The 23,921-nt window shown below is 36.0% G+C and overlaps 1 long non-coding RNA gene and 1 pseudogene across 1 annotated transcript in view; both read right to left on the bottom strand.

Moving 5' to 3' along the window:
* Positions 1-23,686, bottom strand: part of LOC144381265 (uncharacterized) — a 56,974-nt gene extending 33,288 nt beyond the window's left edge. The window contains exons 1-2 of the long non-coding RNA XR_013446156.1: positions 23,547-23,686; positions 9,347-9,484 (exon numbers count right to left, since the gene is read on the bottom strand). This is a non-coding gene — a long non-coding RNA (uncharacterized LOC144381265). The remainder of the gene's footprint in view (positions 1-9,346; positions 9,485-23,546) is intronic.
* On the bottom strand, positions 6,283-6,394 carry LOC144381438 (U4 spliceosomal RNA; annotated as a pseudogene).
* Positions 23,687-23,921: the final 235 nt, after the last annotated feature.

Below are 23,921 nucleotides of genomic sequence, written 5' to 3'. Positions count from 1 at the left end.
ATGCTATTTTTTTCCAAACCATGCTGTTCTAATGTTCTTTATTAATTTTACTTCTACCTGGTCTTAACTACTATCTTCAAGCAGAGAATGATTATCATCTTTTGGCTGAGACAAAACTTAAAAAGTGGTCTTTAAAACAAAATACCAGTGTTGTCTTTTTGGAAAAAATAAATGAAGAAGGTCTGTCTCACTCAGATAATATTTTGTCCTTTTACTTCTAGTATAAACTGATTATGGGTAAAGACCACACCTTGTTTATCAACATACATACTTTTTGCCTTTTCAACCACAGCACACAGCATAGTGCCTTGAACATAAGTAAGTACTCTCTAAATGTCTTTAATTAAAATAATAAAGTTTAACTTCAAATAAGGGAGGTTGGACAGAAAGCTATACTGGGTAAAATAAAAAAAAGCTGTGGTCAGATTATACTTACTGCATAAATGTGGTAGGACCCGTCCATGGGAGAGTAAGAATAAGAACAGAATGACAAAGATAGTCCATCTTTAATAGGAGGCTTTTAACCTTCTCGTGCAATTATGTATATACACATTTGTATAGGAAAAAAAGAAGCCATTGTATTTTACTTTTTTGAACTTGTCAAAATGATTCTATATCTTTCATAAACTTTGGTGCTTACAATAATCTTATAAGGGAAAGATAGCCACTGCTTACATAATCAAATTCAAACTTCTCATATATCCTTTCCTCTAAGAAGCTTTTATTTTTCATCTCAAATCAAATTATTCACTCTCTTCTGTGACTCCCTTTAATATTATACCAAATTTTATCATAGCAACTTTAACATTTTATTGTACTTATTTCTCTATGAAACTGCCCCACCCCTACATTGAGCCTATCCTGGAGACAGAAAAAAGGCATTAAAAATACATACTTCCTGGGATGCCTGGGTGGCTCAGTCGGTTAAGCATCTGCCTTAGGCTCAGGTCATGATCCTGGGGTTCTGGGACTGAGCCCCACATCGGGCTCCTCACTCAGCGGGGAGTCTGCTTCTGCCTCTTCTCCTCCCCTGCTCGTCCTTTCTCTCTCTCTCTCTCAAATTAATAAATACAATCTTTAAAAAAAGTATACATACTTCCTCATCAACGAGTATAGTTCCAATAACATCGCCTGTTGAATGAATGAATGTTTCTTGAGTGAATGTATGGAGAAACTTTTTTTTTTTTCCATATAGGCTTGTATATCAAACATTATTCTTATTTGACAGCTTGGATAGAATGTTCTTCATTCCTAAATCAGCCAAGGAGAATGTAAAGAGAGAGGACACAGAGAAAGGTAACCAGGAATATTGGCTCATTACTCCCAAAGTGGATTAGGCAACATTAATCTACCTCTGCACATCTTGTATCTGTTGTGCACAATTGTCTGTTTTTTTAATATAGTAGTGGAAAAGATATTTTTATTGGAGAAAAACCTGGTGAGGGAAAAGAGTGAGTATAGGGCAGATGATGACATATCTATTTCCTCTGTGGCTCCAGGAAAGAAACTTGAGCAGCTACAATCAAGGGGTATAGGCCGTAGGTTCTCAGGGTTGCGTAGGAAAACTGTGCAAGTCTGTGGCTGCAAGCCCAGCTACTTTGTTGTCCAGGTGACCACATAGGATTTTACACTGAGATGAAACCCTTTTCTTCTGCCACAAGGGTGAACTATCCCCGATTCTGATTGTGAGGAAGAGAAATATGCAGAGCATTTCAGAGGGGTGACTGGCAGTGGCGAGGCTCCCACGAGCAACTGTGTGTGAAGCAGGGGTGGGCAAGTGGGAACTGAAGGAGTGGTGGGAGCGCAGGGTAATACAGCATGGGGACTACAGTTCAAATTCACGGATGAGTGTTTGCCAAAGGCTCCTCCAAGCGCCCCAAAGCAAGAACAAGATGCTGTGGAAGGGAGAGCTGTGCTCACACCATTGCCCAGGTCAGGGCTATCAAACTCAGAGTCAAGTAAAAGGATTTGAGGAAAAGGTTTTGAGGACACAACTGAAATTGGAAACTATAAACCTGCCCCACCTGGCAGAGTTATGTGATTTTCTCCAGGAAAGCTGAGCAGCTCAGAAGATGAAGGGCGTGATTAGAGAGATCCAGGTTGAGAGTGTGTTCGGATGGAAGTAGAAGAAAGGCAGGATCACAGGGAGATTGAAGATGAGGGTGATAGGAAGTGGCCCAACATGATGATGAAGCTCATTAGGAATGTAAAGCCAAGAAGCATGATACGAAAAACTATATATATGAAGAGAGATTTAAGACCTAAGTGAATGAATGGACATATTTAGTGATGATAAGCATTTGTTATTAGAGAGAGGGATTTAGGATGTAGTTCATTTTATGGGATTATAAATCCTGCCTTTGGCCTCAGGAGGAATTTGCTGAAGAAAAATGAAGGGATATCATTGTTGTAAAAAATACTAAGAAATTTGGAATGCAATAAAGTTACTCAGGATAATGAAAATTGTGGAAATGGAGAAAACCAAAATGAGTAGCTCATCACATTCTCTTTGGAATGAAAGGCTATAGCCTGGTATTTAGCTGTATTGATAAAGAAAAATAACAATAGTTATTCTTAATATCCTCAAATCTCATTCCTTAAAACCAGAAATCTCTCTTTTTGATACACAGCATAGTGCAAATGACTATGTGGTAGGGTGATCAAGGTGCCCAGGATTCTTCCAGATCCTTGGGCCCTGGAAGGATTTGCTGGGAGATGAGAGATGGGAGAGTGAGGAGGTTGGAGTGAGGTGTTTCAGAGGCCAGCCCTGGAAGTGGTACACTCAGGTTCACTTCCTTTTCCTGAAACTCAGAAGGCACCATGTAATTGCATGAGAGCTGGGAATCATACTTTGTGTGCACAGGAAGAAGAGGAGAAATATGAATATTGGTAAACACCAGCATTCTCTGCCACAGCAGGTGATGGCAAAAATACTGCTGTGTAGTATGATTTTACAGTGAAGGACAACAATAACAATAAAGGTTGTAGTCTGGAAGTCTAATGTGGATCTGAAGAAATCTTAGCTTGTCCCCAGACAAGAATTTTGTGAGGAAACTTTCTGATAAAATACTATTCAAACTGTGGGCTCTAAATATAATCTGCAACAACAATGGGAATAGATTAGCATTTTTTAGGTCACAGTATCAAAGTGAGGATTAGTGTCAAGTGATTGAGGAGACTCAGAAGAGGGAAGACTGGTTGAACAACTGAACTCTGAAGGACGATGGACAAAGGAAAGATTCTCTCCTTTGGTATCACAGGATGACATGGGAAGGAGAGAGGACAATCTGAAAGGGAAAGAATAGAGAGACCACATATGCCAAGGATTTCAAGTATAAATTCAGAGAAATAAATTATTTAATTGTCTGTGAATACTACTGTGAACAGATGTCCCATGTATCAGTGGTTAGGAAGGCTCAGAAGTAGATCGCCAGCAACATTTTTGGTCGTATATTTCTGTGACAAGAGAATAAAACAATATCTTATTTACTTACATTTAGGAAATATTTAGCTATCATATATCATGATAAATTCTGAGTTATTTTTTATTCTCTCCAGTTTTACTCATTTTTTCAAACAATACATGTTTATGGTCTCTTGTAATATACTTTGCTTGACCCCGCTGGAGGAAAAAAAAAGTGGGACAGTCTGCTCTCAGACTATTTAAAATATAGTAGAAATAATCATGGATATACAGGTGAGTGCCACAGATGAAAGAGGTATGCACAAAGAGTTATGTACAAAAATATGGAATAAGAGAAATATGACTTAAATGGATAACATGGACGCACACAATCATGCATACCTCTCTCACACACACACATTGGGAAACTTGTCTGGCTAGCCAAGAAATATGTGTGTATGTCATGGGATAGTAGGTAAAGAAAGGAAAGAACAGTGCAGAATGACACGTTTCCCCAGTAGTAGTCCTTGCCAGGGAAATATACGAGTTTTACAAGAAGAGGAAGAGGGAAACGCCTGAGAAATTGACGAGAGACAAAACTGTAGAAGTCAGTACCTACCAGAACATGAAACAGCTTTGGCTCCACGTTAAGGCATTTGAGCCTATAGGAATCCACTGAAGAACTGTAAACAGAGAAATGGTTTTACCAATGAATGTTATAGGAAGATCACCCTGGCTCTGGTGTGGAGAGAAGCATGAAAATGGGTATAAAATTTATTAGGAAGTTATTCCAGTTGTTCAGGTAAAACTGGTAAATCCTAAATGAGGGTAATGACAGGTGAAATTGAGAGAAGAGAACAGATATAAGAGAAACTAAGAATATAGACTCTTTAACTCTGGGGCTTATTGAAATATAGGATGAGTGAGATCAGAGAGACTGGGAGTGGTCTTGGCTGACTGATTTCATTCACTGAGATAAGGAAAATAGGAGGACAAGAACATATCATAAATATCTTGTTTTGGAATGTCTATGTGCTTGGACTTTTGGTATAGCACTCAACAGAGATGATTTGGTTGTCGATCATACTCTGAGATTTGTCAGCATTTACATTGTACTAAAAGCCATATTGTATATGAGGTGCCCCAGGAAAATACATATAACAGAAATGAATGCCAAGGGCGAAGACTTGGGAATAGAAAACGTAAGAGATGACTGGAGGAAGAAAATCATGAGGAGGAATGAAGTAAATGCAGGAGGAAAATCAAACATTATAAACTTAGAGAAATTAGGAGAAAAGAGTTTCAAAACAGAGAAAATGGTCAACAGCTGCAAATAATGTAGAAAGCTTCAGGAGGTAGGAAAGTGTTGATTCAACTTTATGAGCAGGATGATGAAACCATTATCTTAATAATACAAATTGCAGAGACATTACAGAGGTCAGGGTGATGATTTTTTTTTTTTTTCAGAAGGAATGCTTCTCTTGGCAATGCTTTTCTTTAGTAATATGTAAACCAGAAGTACAGAAAATTTGATCTCATATTTCTTTTGTAAAGTAATTTGAACATGCTCCCATGCATGTACATTTAATACATAAAGAGCAAAGATACTGCTCAAGATCTTTGTTTAAAAAGCAAAAACAAAAACAGAAAAAAAGTAACAACAATAAAAGAGATACCAAAGAAAGTATGATTGGAGCAGCAGAGTATTATCAAGGAGATATTCAATTAAAATTACATCTAGAACCCAAGAGTCAAATACAGTATAGAATATGGAAGTTTCATAATTCCCATAGTTGATTTAATGTTTAGAGAAGATTCAGTGAAGCGATGAAAGCAAATGATTTTATTGTGGACATAGACTTTAAACAACTGTGCCTTCAAGAGGATATGTCTAATTCTTTCATAACACAGATTACAAGACTGACTCCCAGGCAAGCCACTATGGTTATAAAGAGACTTTATCTATCCATAAATTGACAGGTTTTATTTTCCTGAAACTAAATAGTCAAGCTTATTTCTCATATGGCTAAAAGTTATATTTTTCTGAGCATGGCAAATGTGACTACAATAGTGTTCTAAATACTGAATATTAGCACAAAGATCTTCTAAGTAGGTTTGGAGGTCATTGACTTATTTTAAATTTTAACTTTCTTAATAGCAATTATATATTTTCTGAGGATTAGGATAAAGTAATGCAGCCTATTATTTTACTTGGGAAAATAAAATATTGAGACTCATCAATTATAATGGGTAAACTGGAATGTATCCGCTTGTGAAAAGGTTTCTCAAGCAATCCCAAGGAAAAAAAACAAGAAGGAAGTAGTTTGTAAAGAGGGAATGACAGCCACTTGGGAGAGAGTAACCATAATCATGCCATCTTCACATTTATGATAGCCATGCAAATGAAGACCTGTCATAATTACTCATGGACCCTAGAGTTTAGGAAAACAGGTTTTTAAAAATTCAGATACAAGTTACTTATTTTATATCTCTGAAATGGACAATATCTCAGGCAGTCTGGAAAGCACTAAAAAGCCTGTATCTCTCTGTGCAATTATATATAACCTTAGTGTAAAAGAAGAAATGGAGGTGTATTTTAAAAGTTAGTACAGCTGCACTTGAGTTATGAGAAAATTAAAGCGTGAGAGAGTATTTTCCTAAAATAGAAATGAGGAACACAAAGCATATGAGGAATTTATCACAGAATTTTAAGAATAATATTGGTCGGTCTTAAGCTTCAATAGAACTAATTTTATTATATGTGCATTAATAATTGCTAATAATTGCAAAGATTGCTTTATTAAATATATTTAGAACTAAATGATGTAAGAAAATTGGATCACTGCTTGAGGCTGATGGCTTAATGTTTATGGATAATATTGCAGTTGCAAAATCCACCAGCTCCTATTCACTTCAGTTTTCTCTAGAAAAGAAGATTATTTGGGAAAAGTTTTCAATTAGCAATAATCGATACTGCCATTGTGCAAAACTTAGAAAAGAAGATTTTTTGAATTGAAAAAGATATAGGAAGGATTTGTAAGAATGAATTGAAATCTAAGATGAAATAGTGATTATAGGATCACTGTAGCTTCTCTTATGAATTCAGTTCTCTTGGCTAAGAATAATTACATCCCATTATACTGAAAGTAGCTGCAAATTAATTGTTTGACCATGGCAAATAATCACTGAGTAATGGTGAAAACAGTAGAAATTACCAGACCACTGAAAGCAGGCAATGTAATTATTTTAATCTACTTATTTTTATGTTGGTTTAGAAAAAGATTATTAATCCAAATTTTAATAAAATGTGATATAACCACTATCAGTCTAGACAGATTCATATTTATAAAATATCCTATACTTTATTCTCAATCTTACTCTATTAAACAATTGGGTCATGATATGATCAGAGAAATAGAAAGCAAGAGTAACATTTAGCTGAAGTTAAGAATATATCAACATAGGCGCCTGGGTGGCTCAGTTGGTTAAGCGACTGCCTTCGGCTCAGGTCATGATCCTGGAGTCCCTGGATCGAGTCCCGCATCAGGCTCCCTGCTCGGCAGGGAGTCTGCTTCTCCCTCTGACCCTCCCCCCTCTCATGTACTCGCTCGCTCTCTCATTCTCTCTCTCTCAAATAAATAAATAAAATCTTTAAAAAAAAAAAAAAGAATATATCAACATAAAGGAAAAAAAAAAGAAGGTAATTTAAATATTAAGCTTTAATTCTGTAGCACTTAATATATTCATCCAACCCTCAAATCAACACTATAAGTTAGATATTGTTATATATATTGTGATTGTTAATTATCTATCAACTTGATTGGGCCAGAGTGCTCAGTATTCAGTCAAATATTACTGGGTGTGTCTGTGAGGGTATTTTTGGATAATTTTAACATTTAAATCAATAGACTTAATAAAGGAGATTGCTTTTCCTAATGTGGGTGGGTGTCATACAATCAGTCAAAAGCCTGAATAGAACCAAAGGCTGAACCTCTCCCAGGAAGAGAGAATTCCTTCTGCCTGACTACCTTCAAGCTTGGACATTGTTTTTTTTCCTGCCTTCAGACTCAACTGAAACATTGGCTCCTTCTGGTTCTGGAGCCTGCCAGCTTTCAGATTGGACATACACCATCAGCTCTCCTGGGTCTCCAGCTTGTTGACTACAGACCTTGAAATTTTGAGCCAATTCTTTGTAATAATCTTTCTTTTTCTGTCTTTCTCTGACTCTTTCTGTCTCTCTGTCTCTCTGTCTGTCTGTCTGTCTCTCTCTGCTGTTTGTGTGGAGCCAATTCCTATATACTGGGAGATATATTGGTTTTGTTCTTGGGAGAACTCTGACTAATACACATATTTACAGTTGAAACAACAGAACCCTAGAGGAAATTATTAAAGTAATTGTAACACACACGGCTGCATCTGTGAACTGAGATTCAAATCTATATCTCAATGATTCTAAAACCTCAACTCACTTGACTACCTCACCTTGACTCCAGCACAGACTAGAAGATGAGTTAAAATTCTCAGAAGATATAGTTGAATGGGTTAAATAAAAATTCATGTGCTCTAGGACACATATTGAAATGATCCAACTGAATAAAGAGACTATAGCAACACATACAAAAATTACATACAGGATTCACTCATTCATTTTCTTTCTTTCTTTTTTCATTTATTTTTTTTTTTAATAAATATCCGTTAAGCACTTCTGTGCCAGGCACTTTTTTAAGAATTGGGGTTACAAAAGTTGAAAAAAAAAAAATACCTCTCATCTCATGTAGCCTACTTTCTAGTAGAGGAGGAGTGCTAATTAACAATATAATTAAAGAAAAACATAATACATTAGATGAGGACAAATGCTAAGTAGAAAAATAAAACAGGGAAGGAGGATGAGCACTATTAATAGGAAGGTTACACTTTCTGATAGATTAATTAGGAAAACCCTCATCTGAGTAATGCCTTGAAAGAGGTGAGGAAAGTAGCAATGTAAATATCGGATGGAAGAGACTTTAGGAAGTCATCATATTAAAATTTTTATTTTTTTCCCTTCTAGTAACTTTTATTGAGGTAAAATTCAAATAACATAAAATGAACCGTTTTATGGTGTACAATTCAGTGGCATTTAGCATATTCATAGTTTGTGAAACTATCATCTCTATCTAGTTCCAAAACATTTTCATCATGGCAGAAAGAAATCTTGTACACATTAGGCAGTCACTCCCCATTCCCCCAACCTCTGACAACCACTAATCTGCTTCCTGTCTCTGTGGATTGACCTATTCTTGATACTTCATATAAATGGAATCATACAAAATGTGGCACTTCGAGTCTGGTTTCTTTCAGTTTGTTTAATGTTTTCAAGATTCATCCACATTGTGGGGGAGAACTACAATGAAAATGTCTGTAGCAAAAGGATTCATTGGATGCTGGAGAAAGCAATAGAAGATGAGTTTTAACAAGTAATGGGCCTGATTATGCAGGAGATTAACTATTAGTGTGAACGGTGTGCAGGACAATTTAATACCAATGACAGCATTATGTGAGGGAGGGTTGAGAGATAAGGGAGGGACTTTCTTGTAACATGAGGAGGCAAGGTTTCTCACTTCATTGAAAAATTAAAAAGCCAGGAGAAAAAGTGAGGAACACTGTTGTCCGAAAAACTAGGAAAGGCTATTGCACGTTTTACAACATGACAAAGCCCAGAGTGATGTATTGAAGCTCCAGCATAAAGCCCATAATATAGGGGCAGTCAGAAAACCATGCAAATGGAATACCAAGAATAAATGTAATAGGCTAAAGAAGGAATTTCAAATATAATTAATTACCAAGACAACTCCGTAACATCCGCAGCTTGCTTTTATGAGCCAAAGTATGGTTTATAGGTTGTTTGGGGCAAGTGAAGATTGAGAGATAATTTACAATACCACTTTTCCTTTAACATCTCACCTCTTGTGGGGTAGGTTGGAATCAGGGTTCAGGCTTTACCGTGGTGGAAAGTCCTGAGAAGTTCTAGGTTGATTTTGAAATTGAAGATGGCTTCCCATGTCAGTTTCCACTAGAGGAACTCCTCCAATCTTGGCTAGCCTGAAAGGGATATTCTCTGGTTTGTGGTATGGTCAGAAAAACTGCATGTTTATGAGAGGAGGGATGTCAAATAGCATCTCACAGACCATTTCCCACAGTGCCCAGAAATGGCTGACATAGGCTCCAAACTGCTATGTGCTATTTCAGAAAGTAGCGTAAATAAGCTATGTTCAGTGAGTGAGATACAGAACATAATCCGTGTATATGGAATTCGAGGATAGTGTGCACTATGAGTTCAGAAACTGGTGCCACTGCTTTACTTCCACCTAAACATTCAGCCGTTTTTCAGCTTGACTCTGGAACACCACACAAGAAGTGAAGGATAACTTTATTTATTAAATAATTTTTATTATTAGACAAGTAAAGAGTTGATCTGTGAAAGAAGGAAAATAGTTTAGAAAATCTTTCTGTGAACATATTTTGAAGTAACAATTTTTTTTCTCATAATCAGGGTTTTGCATGTCATTGATTAAATGTATACTTTAGGGGAATTAAGAATTCTATACATAGAGTCTTTAAAGATAGCCAAGTCTTTTGGTAGGGAAGATACATAAAGGATTAAAACGGTATGGCTTTGGTTAACCTCATTTCTGTAACAACAGCCCCAAACTGAATGACTCAAGCTTCCACCCTACCCATGAGCCAGCGTGAGGGTGTGTGCACACACACTGATGATCTCTCCCTCTCTAAAAAGTAAATGTTTCTGGGGCACCTGGGTGGCTCAGTCGTTAAGCGTCTGCCTTCGGCTCAGGTCATGATCCCAGGGTCCTGGGATCAAGCCCCGCATCCGGCTCTCTGCTCCGTGGGAAGCCTGCTTCTCCCTCTCCCACTCCCCCTGCTTGTGTTCCCTCTCTCGCTGTGTCTTTCTCTGTCAAATAAATAAATACAATCTTAAAAAAAAAAAAAAAAAGTAAATGTTTCTCACTGACAGATTATTGTCCTCAATGTGGTGATTCAGGCACAGGGGGCATCCACTATGTGGCTCTGCAATTCCCAGAGCCCTACTAATCATCAGCCCCACCCGGAATCGAAAGAGTAAGGGGAACATTTCTCATCCTAAAAGATTTGGCTCCCATGCAGCAGACATCACTTCTGCTTACATTTCACAGTTAGAACTCAGTTATATGGCAATATTTAAATGCAAGGGAGGTTGTAACATGAAGTTAGTTACAGTTAAGAAAAAGGGGAAACATATTTTTTGGTAAATAACAGCATTTGCCACACCAGCTATTGGTTATTCACTGCCTTAGTGACCATAGAGATTCTCTTCTGTGAGTCTGTGTGCCATATTTAACCCAATGATTATGAACCCAAGGGCAATATTTTGGTTATTGTAAGTTATAATTATAGATTAACCATGAATAAGAATTCATCCTGTGAAATTAATCTACTTATTTTTATAATAGGATTTTTTAAATTAGAAATTTGGATACCATAATGTAAACATTGTCTATCTATTTTGTCAGATATTTGACAAAGTTTCTTAAGTAATTATTTTTCCTGGGAAATAGAAATATGAAGTGGATTTTGGCTGAGTTACATAAATTAACAGCTGTTATAATAACCATATTCAAAGTGTGCCAATAAATATATTCAATGTTGGCCTCTTGGGGTATCTTTAGGGATGTGACTCAGGGCTCAGACTTGACTCTGTAGTCATTAAATATTTTAAAGACCAAAATGTTTATTTTATCATCTTTTGCCACAAAGTAAACAAAAGTATGGTTATAGAAGCATAATTTTCTAAAGATCTGCTCAGTCTGTTACCCGGTCCATAATAAAATAATGGGATTGTATATGGACAACTAGAAACTGCTATTCTAGTCCATTTGCAGATCAACTATGGATAACTATCAGTGAGGAAGTTGGTCTAATTATAGATCATGTGGGGAAAAAAAGTCCAATAAACCATCAGTATTTCATGAACAGAAAAAAAAGGAAAGAAATAGTTCCCTCTGAATTCCATACTCTTGTCAGGACATATCTGGGGTGATTTTTTGTTCTGGGCACCACATTTTAAGAGACAGTGGAAGATATATTATGTTCCAAAGATAAGCAGCTAGGAAATCAAATCTTATAAAGAAAAATTGAATAAATAGAAATTTTATTACTTGGAAAAATAAAAGAAAAAGCAATAAATATCAGAAAGCATTTCAAGTGACAGAGGGATTGGGCATAGGATATCTGACTAGGAACTAGTGAGCAAATTATTTTAGAATAATTGTATGACAAAGAATAATCACTAATAATGGATTATTCTGACACTGTGTCTTAGAACTTAGGTGAGGTATCATATTTGAAAGGGAATGGAAACAAGCACTCAGCAGTCACCAATTCCTCTCAATTCTGAAATCTCGCTGGGCAAATGTTGCCAGATCCCCCATCTGCAGGTACTATGTGTTCCTTCCGTAGGATTCAGTTCTGCTCTCTGGAAGAGTTCCCTCGTGTGTTTTACTCCACAGTTCTGCTAATCTTTGCGATTCTACTGTTCTCAGTTCAGCTGGCTCTTCGTGGGTTTGGTAGGTTTAGGATAGCCTGGTTGGAATGACATGGCTTAGCTTCCCATGGTCTCCCATCCTCGAGGCCAGGCTTGTTCACATGGCAGTGGCAATCAATGCTTTGCGAGGCCTGGCCTACAAATTTGTACACTGTCACTTTCACTGCTTTCTGTAGGCCAAAACCACTCACAAGGTCAGCCCTGATTCAGGCGAAGTGACATTTTAAACGACATAATAACAGGGAAGGGTGGAGAGTTGGTGCAATTTTTATAATCTATGTGCAACAAGAAGCATAAGATAATTATTATATATAAAAGAAACATGTGCTTTGATTGCCATAAATGTAAACAATTATTCTGGGCTCTAATGTTCAAATGTTGCCTTCAGTATTTCTTATTAACTTGGAAAGATAACAGTAAGTTAAAAAAAAAAGTTTAATCCCTAATATTAGCATTTCTCATGGGAAACATTTTTTTCAGAAATCTGTGGTTTCTAGGGACATAAACTTTAATAAAAGGGAAAAAAGAGTTTAGAAATATGTAATAAAGGGGACTGAAAGAAGGTTTTCATGCAAAAATATATTACTGGTAATGATTTGTAAAAAATCTGTGATATATTTAATGTGGGTTAAACTTCTAGGACTTTCTCTCTTTGATCTATTTAAAATCCAACTTAAGATAAATCTTATATACATAAAAAGAAAATCAGTTGTACCAGGCAGTAATTGTAAATGTCAAATTAGTTGTGTATAAAATGAATTCTGTAAAAATTCAAAGGACGGTGATTTAACTAGTCTGTCTGAGTCATCAAGAGACTTCTCTTGTCTGGTGAAAGCATAAGCTAAGGCTCAGAGAATAATGCACATGTCATGGTTAAAAGCCACTGAGAAATGTAGTGGAGTGTGGGGAAACTAGAAAAACAATGAAGATCAGCTGAAATTTAGATTAATCACATTTGAGATACTTAAATAAAAGAATTATTAGGCATTTAAATTACCAAAATGTGAAACACTAAAAAATTATGCAGGGGCATTAAGTAATAAAAAAGATACTTTAAGAACACTGGGTGGGGCTAATTTTGTATTTAAATTAGAAACTAACTGAGACAGAAAGATCTGCTGGAAATTGCTATCATAAATTTTATAGACATTGGTGATGAATATTGGGATTGCAGGGTTCTGTTTTTTTGTTTGCTTTTTAAGATTTATTTATTTGAGGGGGAGGGACAGAGAGAGAGGGAGAGGGGGAATCCCAAGCAGACTCCCCACTGAGTGCTTAGCCCCATGTGGGGCTTGATCTCACAACCCTGAGATCATGACCTGAGCTGAAATCCAGAGTCAGACCCTTTAACCGACTGAGCCACCCAGGTGCCCCTGGGATTACAGTTTTGGTGATGAAGTAGAGGAATTTATAATGGCACTTTCATTAAGAAGGAAATGATCGGTAAATATCAGTAAGTGCTATCATTAGCACCTTTGCACCCATGCTTCTTTTTTTGTTTTATTTTTGACAGTATCCTAGAGGTTTAGGTATGCCTCTAGTTTTATTTTTTTTATTATGTTATGTTAATCACCATACATTATATCACTAGTTTTTGATGTAGTGTTCCATGATTCATTGTTTGCGTATAACACCCAGTGCTCCATTCAATACGTGCCCTCTTTAATACCCATCACCAGGCTAACCCATCCCCCCACCCCCTCCCCTCTGGAACCCTCAGTTTGTTTCTCAGAGTCCATAGTCTCTCAATGGTTCGTCTCCCCTTCCGATTTCCCCCCTTTCATTTTTCCTTTCCTACTATCTTCTTCTTCTTCTTCTTTTTTTTTTTTTTAACATATATTGCATTATTTGTTTCAGAGGTACAGGTCTGTGATTCAACAGTCTTACACAATTCACAGCACTCACCATAGCACATACCCTCCCCAATGTCCATCACCCAGCCACCCCATCCCTCCCATCCCCCACCACTCCAGCAAACCTCAGTTTGTTTCCTGAGATTAAGCTTCTAAATTGTGTGATGGGAACATCCCTGCTGAGAATGCAGGACGAGAGAGGGGCAGGCATGGCCCAACTAGGGTGGAGGTACTAACAAGAAGACACTAGCCTAGCTGTCCTCACAGAGAGCTGGAAACATTGTCAGTTTCTCCAATTTGAAACCATACATTATGTTACGAAAACCACAAAGAATTAAAGCCACTTTCCCTGATAAATCTGTTGGTCAGCTACAGAGCAAACTGCCTTTCTTGACAGCTTCCTGCCAAAAGTTCACCCAGAAACAAAATTAAGACTCCCTTTTCCACAGACTCAATTTTGCCCTTATAAATATTACATTTCCCTGTGTTTACAAACTGCATATGATTGATGTCTTTGGTGTGTGAGAATATTCAGCTGTGCTCTAACATAACATCTCTGAGTTATTCTTTGACACTGCTGACAAAAATATGGCCAATGATGGTTTCCACAGGAGATATTACCCAAGATTGCTTTGATTTCCAAATCCCGGTGAATTTTTTATACCAGTATTTAATTCACAGTTCCATACAGAAAGTCAGATCCTGAGTAGCTGGGTGGTGGGAGAGGTTTTTTTCAAAACAGAATTCACTCTATGAGGACAGGCACCAATTATAATCAAAATATTATTAAAATTTATCTCCATTAATAAGTATCCCAGGATAGCAAATTATTTATCAGTAATAATTTTCTTACATTTATCAATGTTACTCAAGCTATGTATAAAAACATATTAAACTGTTAGAACACCCACACTTTCTCCTTCTTTGTTGTAACTAGAACAATAAAATACTGATTTTGAGGGTGTTTATTTAAATATTTAATATTTTTATAGCATATTTATTTGTTCATAATTTCATTCAATATTTAGAGAAAGTAAGGTAACATTCTAGTGCTGTGGACACAAGGATGGCAAAGAGTCTGCTGTTGGCTGCCCACATTCTTGGTGGTAAGCTTATACCAGAGGCCTACTGGGACTTCCCAGAGTGGAAATTAGGAGAGGGGGCACTTACTGTGCATAGAGAAGTGAAGAGAAACTTCCCAGGAGAGGTGACACTGGAGGTGAGTTTTAAAGAATAAGTCATTTCTCTAGGCAACAATAGGAAAATAATTCTAGATGGAGGGGCTCTAGTACAAAACATTCCCTATAGGAAGTAACATTTGTCTTGGAGATAATAAATGCGCACTGTATATAAGAAATGAGAATGGATCTGGTTTTCACTGTTATAGCTATCTTATGTTACCTAAAATCTTTAGCCAAATCTGGTATTTGGAAATAGTGAGTGGACTGATAGGAGAATATGTGCTTTGCAAGAGGGGACATAGGTTTTAGGTACGTGTAAGGAGAAAAGGGAAGAAACAGATCACTATGGTAAGTTTATAGAAACAAATAGGATGCTGATGTTCTCCAGAGGTTGAGCCCTCAGAGTATATTGTCTTTTTAGGGCATGTAAGAAAGAGAACATAAAACTTTTTTTTTTTTTTAAAGATTTTATTTATTTATTTGACAGAGAGAGACAGTGAGAGAGGGAACACAAGCAGGCGGAGTGGGAGAGGGAGAAGCAGGCTCCCCGCTAAGCAGAGAGCCCGATGCGGGGCTCGATCCCAGGACTCTGGGATCATGAGCTGAGCTGAAGGCAGACGCTTAACGACTGGGCCACCCAGGCGCCCCGAACATAAAACTTTCTTATATGACCTAATATATATATGTATATATACATATATATATGTATATATATATATATAATATATATTTGGCTTAATATAAGTATGAATAAATTAGGTTTCAATGAATTGATCGCTCAGTTGTGAAATACCATTTATAATCATATTTTTTTATTTTAGCTCTTCTTATATAAAATATCATGCATTTGAAAGCTTCTTACTGAATTCTTTTTCCTTTTTGAAAATTAATAAAATGTACCAAAGAGAGTCTTAGGACATATGCTAAACCCCTACACCAGTCCCTCTTTTTAGTTTTAAATTTAGGAATTCCTGACTCAGCAAATGGCAGCTACGAGGAACATCTACTATGAACCTAAACTTAATTGCAAACCAGCAATTTTAAAAGTTCCAACTGAAAATTCATAAAAATGCTTTGCTTTATAAAATTAAAGCATGAATTGTATTATTTGATTTGTCTACATGATTTAAACATACATTTGACTGAAGGATTCTTGACTAAATTTATTTGACCAATTGTTCTGTATTGCTGTCAGAGTTTAGAAAACACACATTTAATTGCTAGAGTTTTCTAGATTAAAATATATTCAATCTCTAAATACTAAGAGTATCTGCTAAAGTGCTACAAACACAAAATTCTACCTCCAATTTTCTGATATGTTAAGAAAAAATAAAACATGAATAGTTGAGTCGTTTTACTCTTTTATAAAATTTACTAAGATTTCTCTATTTTCTTCACTAAGTATATTAATAATATATTAAGATCATTGTGTTTACTTTAAAATTAAGATAAATTAAAACCAACCTAGAAAACTCTGTAGTGAATTTTTATTTAATAGAAAACTCTTTATTCCCAAATTTTATTATTCCCAATCTAACAACTAATTTTCAGTTCTTATTTTGTACATTTGCACTGATAATTATAAATGCCTCAACTATCCAAAGTAATATATGCCAAAGTAATAGGTACAATCAAAATGTGTCACATAAATGAAATGTATTCTGTATATCGTTACACTATTAATAATATTCCTCTTTATTTTTAGTGGCCCTCTTAAAATGAAAATGTTTCCTAATTATATGCTAATGTTTTTCCACCTTAATATTTCATGTCATTGAGATATGGATAAAATTACAGGGGAGTCATTGCAAATCTCATTAGCTTTTATATCACTAAAATTCAATTTCACAAGAGAACTCCCGGGTTTTAGGATGCATCCTTTATTTTATTTCTTTAGCTGATTTTAAATATATAACCACTTATTTGGGGGAATAAATGTAGCTTGAGTCTAGCATCTCTTTACCTTTTGGTGTATTTTCATAGTCTACAGAGATTAGAATGGGGTGATGGTCATGTGCAGTTTTTAGAAGATTAATTAGAATCATCAATAAAAAGCAGTTTTACTTCAACATCAGAACAAAGATAGTGAAGTGGTGTGGTTGCATGAATTTTAAGATTTGTTTTCATCGGTGAATTATTATTTCATTGCATGCAGGGAACTGTTGTTTGAATCCAGTAAAAAATTAATCCTATTAATCAATTATTAACTTTATTTTTGTGGTCACAAGTATGGAGAGGGAACCATATTTTGCAAAATATAGCTCTTATAAACTTGAAAACAGCTGTGGGTCATCTATTATGTGCCAGGCAATGTAAAAGTGCTGGTGTGTCCTACAAAGATAAATTAACTAGAGTTTCTTAAATTTGAGAAACTCACTGAATTACCAAATTTTGATGATTTTTTTTTCCATGGTCATTTTTCTACACAGTGAAAGTATCAGGTTCTATCTAAATAGGGCAATAGTTAATTCTGATGGGGGAGAAAACATCATTATTATAGAAGCCAACTTTGTGTAGCACAAATCTCTGCTTGTATTTCAACCTACTCACCTTTATTTTGTTAACAGAGGCTGTGAAAATGAGTGCTCACTTAGACGGCAAGAAATGGAAATAATACAATTAATAATAAAACAGAGGTGTAGAGGAATTTTCACCGTAGAACAGGTCAGTAGTTCATCTAGTTAGGTACATTTATTCTGAGTATTTATTTTCTAGGATGACCAAGACCACATATTTTAGAGAAAAGCATCATGCTGATGAGGTATGGCCTAATTTTCAATATTCTTCTACAGAGAAAATCTTTTCTTTATTCCACTAATGATTATATAAAGAAGAGTGATATACTTGAAGCCATGGTAAAAACATTATTCTATCTGAGTAATGAATAAAAATACTTCTTTATTTAAAGTATGTTCCTTTCAATTGACTTTTGAAGAATAAATTCTAGACTTTTAATCACTTTTTGTCATTACACATATGAATATACCTGATAGGATATAAAAGTTTGAGAAATGGGGCAATTATTTAATTGCAGTCCTGTATATTTTTATTAAAGCAATTAAACTAAAACCTCTGAGCATATGCTATATGACTTAGGTATGTGACAGAACTACTCTGAATATTACTTTGTTCCTTTAGAAGTCACTTATGTATGCTGCCCTTTTTCTTAGCTAAAAGAGGTAAAAGCACTTTCAAGCTGTAGAGTGAAATTTTAAAATGATCAATATACTATATAAAATAGAGTATCAATCTGTTTTTTTCATTTCTTCCATAATAAATTAATAATGTCAAGATGCTAACAGACGCTGGGATTCTGGGGGAAAAAAAAAGCTTTAAATTTTAATATGCTTTCAGATAGTGAAAATAAAATTCGTTTTCCAAAGCTATAAGCATTTGTTATAAATACAGTGTATCCTGTTAGTCTGAATCTCAACCTTTCAGTGTGTTATCTCACGTAACACACATTTAAGAGGCCATGTCACCTACATCAGGCCAGCTCTTTTTTTTTTTAATTTTATTTTATTATGTTACGTTAATCTCTTTCTTGATGGTGAATATGTGATTACACTGTAAGTTCCATGAGCTTAAGACCATTGTCTGAAAGTTGATGCAAATGACTTTCTTAATCAGAAGCATTTCTTAATCAGAATCGGTGTTGGTTAACATGATAATCAAAAAAGTTATGTGCAGCATGCATACTTGAGGAGTGTTGTCTTCAATTTTCTGAGAGAATTCTGATGATTAGAGTTTTTAATAATATTCACTGAAAGTCAAAGTCATAATTTTATTTTTTTCTTCACTTTTTTCAACAAATTTGTTATAACTTGTGGAGTAAGATTGGACAATTTGTGTATGTGTCCATTCTTTAAAATAATGGGATGTTAAATTTATGAAAACTCAGATGCTATGGAATAAAACACTGGAGTCACTAGACTATAAATCTATAAATAGCTACAAGGTAAACAATGAGTAAAGATATACTACTCTCACCGCTTAGGAAAAAAGTTCTTGCTTAAAGCCAGAATAAAAATACATTCAAATACAAAAGACCAGTTTCATGAAATGCTTAAGGTCAAATACAATGGTATTGCTCTGAAGATACATACATAGGAAAGAAATTGATCAAAACATAACGGTGAAAATCACAAAGGAGCTTAGTATATTGAGATGAGGTTAAAATCCTTATTTTCTTATTTTATAACTTCTTTCTTTTGATGGCAGTAAGATGTTATATGGCAATATTTTACCCAGGAGGACTCTAATCTTGAAACATTTTATTTCTAAGAGAAAAAAAGGAACAAAACCAGCAATCAGAATCATATATTGTTCTTTCATAGAAAATAGCCCCAAGCCATAAATCATACAGTCCTAATCTTAGGCTATTTCTTGCAATCATGGAAATTAAGAAAGAATAGAATGAGGAAAAAGAGGAAAAGGTGAAAAAGGAGGATTTTAAGAGAAGGAGGGAGAGGGTGAGGGCAAGGGGAATAGGGATTGAGAGTGACAGAGAAAAGATGAAAGAAGAGAAAAAGCAAGAAATTGATGTACATTATTCTCCTGATTCGCCTCAATGGACATTTGGAAGAAGATACACTTTGGCAGTAAAATGTGTTTTGTTTTTTTTTCTGAATATTTTAAACATAATCTTTATGGTGTGGAGATTGTCTTTTTTTCCTCTCACACGGTTAATAACTGTAAATTCATATTCTATCAGGGTTATTTTTCACTGGAGTTCCCACCATCCTGAATTGTCCAGACAAGATTTTAAGTTTCCTTTGGCCAGCATCTGGAGTTTCACTTATCCTGGACTGACATTGTGTTAACCTTTTGGATTCATGTTCTTACATGATGTTGGTAATAGTTTATTTAAGTGACCTCAAAAAGAATATACTTCCAAGTCCTGATCCCTGGTACTTGTGAATGTGCCCTTATTTGGAAATAGGGTCTTTGCGGGTGTAACTAAGTATCTCAGAATGAGATCATCTTGAATTTAGGGTGTGCCCTAAATCCAATGGCCCATGTGCTATGAGTGACAGATTTCAGATACAGCGAAGGTACTGTAAGGATGGAGACAGATTGGAGTGATGTGTCTATTAGCCAAGAAGTGTCAAACATCCACCAGAAGCTGGGAGAAAGGTGTGGAATAGATTCTGCCTCAGAACCTGCAGAAGGAACCAACATCTTGTTTGGGATTTCTGGTTTTCAGAACCATGTGAGAAAAAATTTCGGTTGTTGTAAGCCACCAAGTTTGTGGTACTGTATTACCACAGCCCAAGGAAACAAATATAGTAGCATTATCTAAGACTCCGCAAAACTCGTGGCGCAAGTTTAAAGTTCAGACGGTTCCTTGGTGATTCTTTATCCGTTCGCTCCCCTGTCAGACCGCTACCCCTGTGTAGCTTCACAATGCTGACACTTCGTAATTATCTGAATTTGTGTGGTCATTAAAATTGGTCTCTAAGGCCAATATTTGGTTTATAGAATCATGATTTTTTTTTCTACTTCAGCTCCCATTGACAACCTTGTCTTTTCTGAGTTTCTATTTTGTTTTTGGAAGTCGTAAATTTCCTTATCTCATTTTAGAGCTCAGCTATGGAGTTTTTTTAAAGTCACACTTTTTCGTGGTGCCTGAGTGGCTCAGTCAGTTAAGCGTCCGACTCTTGATTTCAGGTCAGGTCATGATCTCAGGGTTGTGAAGTCAAGCCCCTCGTTGGGCTCTGTGCTGGGTGTGGAACATGCTTAGGATTCCCTTTCTCCTTCTCCCTCTGCCGCACCCTCACTCCACTCTCACTCTCTCTAAATAAATAAATAAGTAAATAAATGTCACACTGTTTCATATATATTAAATATATTATATAATGTATATTATATTATATATATATAATTACACATAATGTATATATAATGTATATACATATATAGAAATATATATGGGATGTGCCTGGACATGGGTTAAGTGTCTGACTCTTGGTTTCAGTTCAGGTCATGATTTCAGGGATGGTGGGACTGAACCCCTCATCAGGCTCCCCACTCAGTGGGGAGTCTGCTTGAAGATTCTCTCCCTCTGCCCCTTCCCTGATTCATGCTCACTCTCTCTCTTTCTCTCTCAAATAAATAAATAAATCTTAAAAAAAGAAATATATATCGAATATATATTATATTTATATGTGTGAAAAATTTATATGTGTGAAAAGATGGGCACAGGGAGTTGTATGTGTTATAGGGATCTTTTCATACTGATTTTACTTGTCATGGAGAAAAGCCTTTTAAAACTGAAATTAGGTAAAATGGACTCATATTTTATGGAGAACTGGACTGATTTCCAAAGATTCCTTTACTTAGCCAAATACAATTTTCATTCTATATAAGCACTCACAAATTATGTAAAATTAGAGAATGGTTCTAAGAATATTTGAAGAGTCACTTTTGTAACCCCATTTACAGCAGTTGCAGAGTATGTTAAGAATTGTGGATCCGTTGGCTATCTTCACGGATGGGAAGATACAATATTGTTAAAATGTCCATACTACCCAAAGCAACTTACAGATCCAATGCAGTCCCCATCAAAATCCGAATGAAGTTGGAGGCTTCAACTTCTTGATTTCGACACATATTCCAAAAATATGATAAACAACACATGTAGTACTAGGGTAAAGACAGACACATAGACCAATAGAACAGAATAGAGAGCTTAGAAATAAACCCTTGCAAGTGCAGCCAAGTGGTCTTTGACAAAGATGCAAGACCAGTCAATGGCGAAGGGAGAGTCCCTTCAACAAATGGTGCTGGGAAAAGTTGATATCCACACAAACTATTATGAACTTGGACCCTTACCTTACACCATGCACAAAAATTAACTTAAAATGGGTCTTTGAACTAAACATAAGACCTAAAACTATAAAACTCCTAGAAGAAAACATAGGGAGAAGACTTCCTGATGTTGGATTTGACAATGATTTCTTGTCTATGACATCAAAATATAGGCAACAAAAGCAAAAATAGACAAATGGGACATCAAACTCAAAATCTCCTCTGCACAAAAACAAACAATAGAGTGAAAAGCCAATCTACAGAATGGGAGCAATTACTTGCAAATCGTGTACTGACTAGGAGCTAATATCTGGACTGCATAAATAACTCCTAGAACTCAACAACAACAACAACAAGAACACATAATCCAATTTAAAAATAGGCAAGACTTGAATAGACATTTCTCCAAAGCAGACATACAAATGGCCACCAGGCGTATGAAAGGATGTTCAATGCAGTAATCTTTAGAGAAATAAAAATAAAAACCACAATGTGATATCATCTCAGAATCATTAGGAAGCCACTATAAAAAAGAAAAACCAAACCAAACAAACAAAAAAAGCACAACTAGCAAGTACTGGTGAAGATGTGGAGAAACTAGAACACTTGTGTACTTCAGGTGGGAATGTAAAATGGGGCAGCTGCTAAAGAAAACAGTAGGGAGTTTCCTCAAAAAATTAAAAATATAATTGCTATATGAGCTAGCAATCCTGCTTCTGAGTGTGTATCTGAAATAATTGAAAATAGTATCTTGAAGAGCTATTTACACACCCATGCTCATTGCAACTTTACTCACAATAACCAAAAGGTAGAGGTAACCCAAAGGTCCATGGATGAACTAATAAAGAAAATACAGTACATACATACAATGGAAAATGATGCATCTTTATAAAAAAGGAAAGCCTGCCATATGCTACAATACGGACAAAACTCGAAGACATTATGCTAAATGAAATAAGCCAGTCATAAAAAGAAAAATACTGTATGGTTCCAGTATATGTCAAACTCACAGAAGCAGAAATTAGAATGATGGTTGCTAGGGACTGAGGGTGGGGGCAGAAGTGAGGAGTTGTTCAATAGGTATTGAGTTTCAGTTTTGCAAGATGAAAATTTCTAGTGATCTGTTTCATAACAATATGAATAGAGTTAACACTACTAAACTGTATGCTTAAAAATGGTGAAGACTGTAATTTCCAAAGCTAAAAAATTAAAAATAATTAGGTAGATAAATCTAGGACCTTATCAATCCTCTAATACAAACAGAGCAAAAAAAAAAAAAAAAAAAAGAATAATTCTGGATAATTGGACAATATATTAATTAGTTAATTCAAACTAAATTATTTGTAATGGGACAAGTCATTAGATAATCTAAAGAAAACAGAGTAGAGGGCGCCTGGGTGGCTCAGTCGTTAAGCGTCTGCCTTCGGCTCAGGTCATGATCCCAGAGTCCTGGGATCGAGCCCCGCATCAGGATCCCTGCTCGGCGGGAAGCCTGCTTCTCCCTCTCCCACTCCCCCTGCTTGTGTTCCTGCTCTCGCTATCTCTCTCTCTGTCAAATAAATAAATAAAATCTTTAAAAAAATAAAAAATTAAAATTAAAAAAAAAAAAAAAACAGAGTAGAGCACACATTGAAGCAATGTGAACAGGTTCATCTGAAAATCTTACATTTCTTGTACCAGCACCCGATACTTAACTAGATAGAGAAGCAGAAACCACTTACTCTGCAGCCAGCCCATAAACTCAGCATTGGATGCAATGTTTTATATTAAACATGGCTCTCCGCTGCCGCACCCAGCCTTGCTCCTGCGATGTGTGCCAACATCACCACCCTGAGCCAGCTTTCTGGAGCTGTGCTCATCTGCCGTGTCCTCTAAGTCACGGCGCTCGGCCGCACAGCCACACCTGTCGCTCACGCTCAGTGCGGAATGTCCTGGGCAGCTTGCCTGACGTATGCCGTGTCCTCTAAGTCACAGCGCTCGGCCGCACAGCCACGCCTGTCGCTCACGCTCAGTGCGGAATGTCCTGGGCAGCTTGCCTGACGTATGCCGTGTTCTTGCCTTTTTTAAAAGATGTAGCCCAGAAACATCGCAAGTCC

This window comes from Halichoerus grypus, chromosome 3 (genome assembly GCF_964656455.1).
Source record: "Halichoerus grypus chromosome 3, mHalGry1.hap1.1, whole genome shotgun sequence".
Lineage (NCBI taxonomy): Eukaryota > Metazoa > Chordata > Mammalia > Carnivora > Phocidae > Halichoerus > Halichoerus grypus.
The sequence above is the reverse complement of the archived record's forward strand: the minus strand, read 5'-3'. Positions and strand labels throughout refer to the sequence as shown.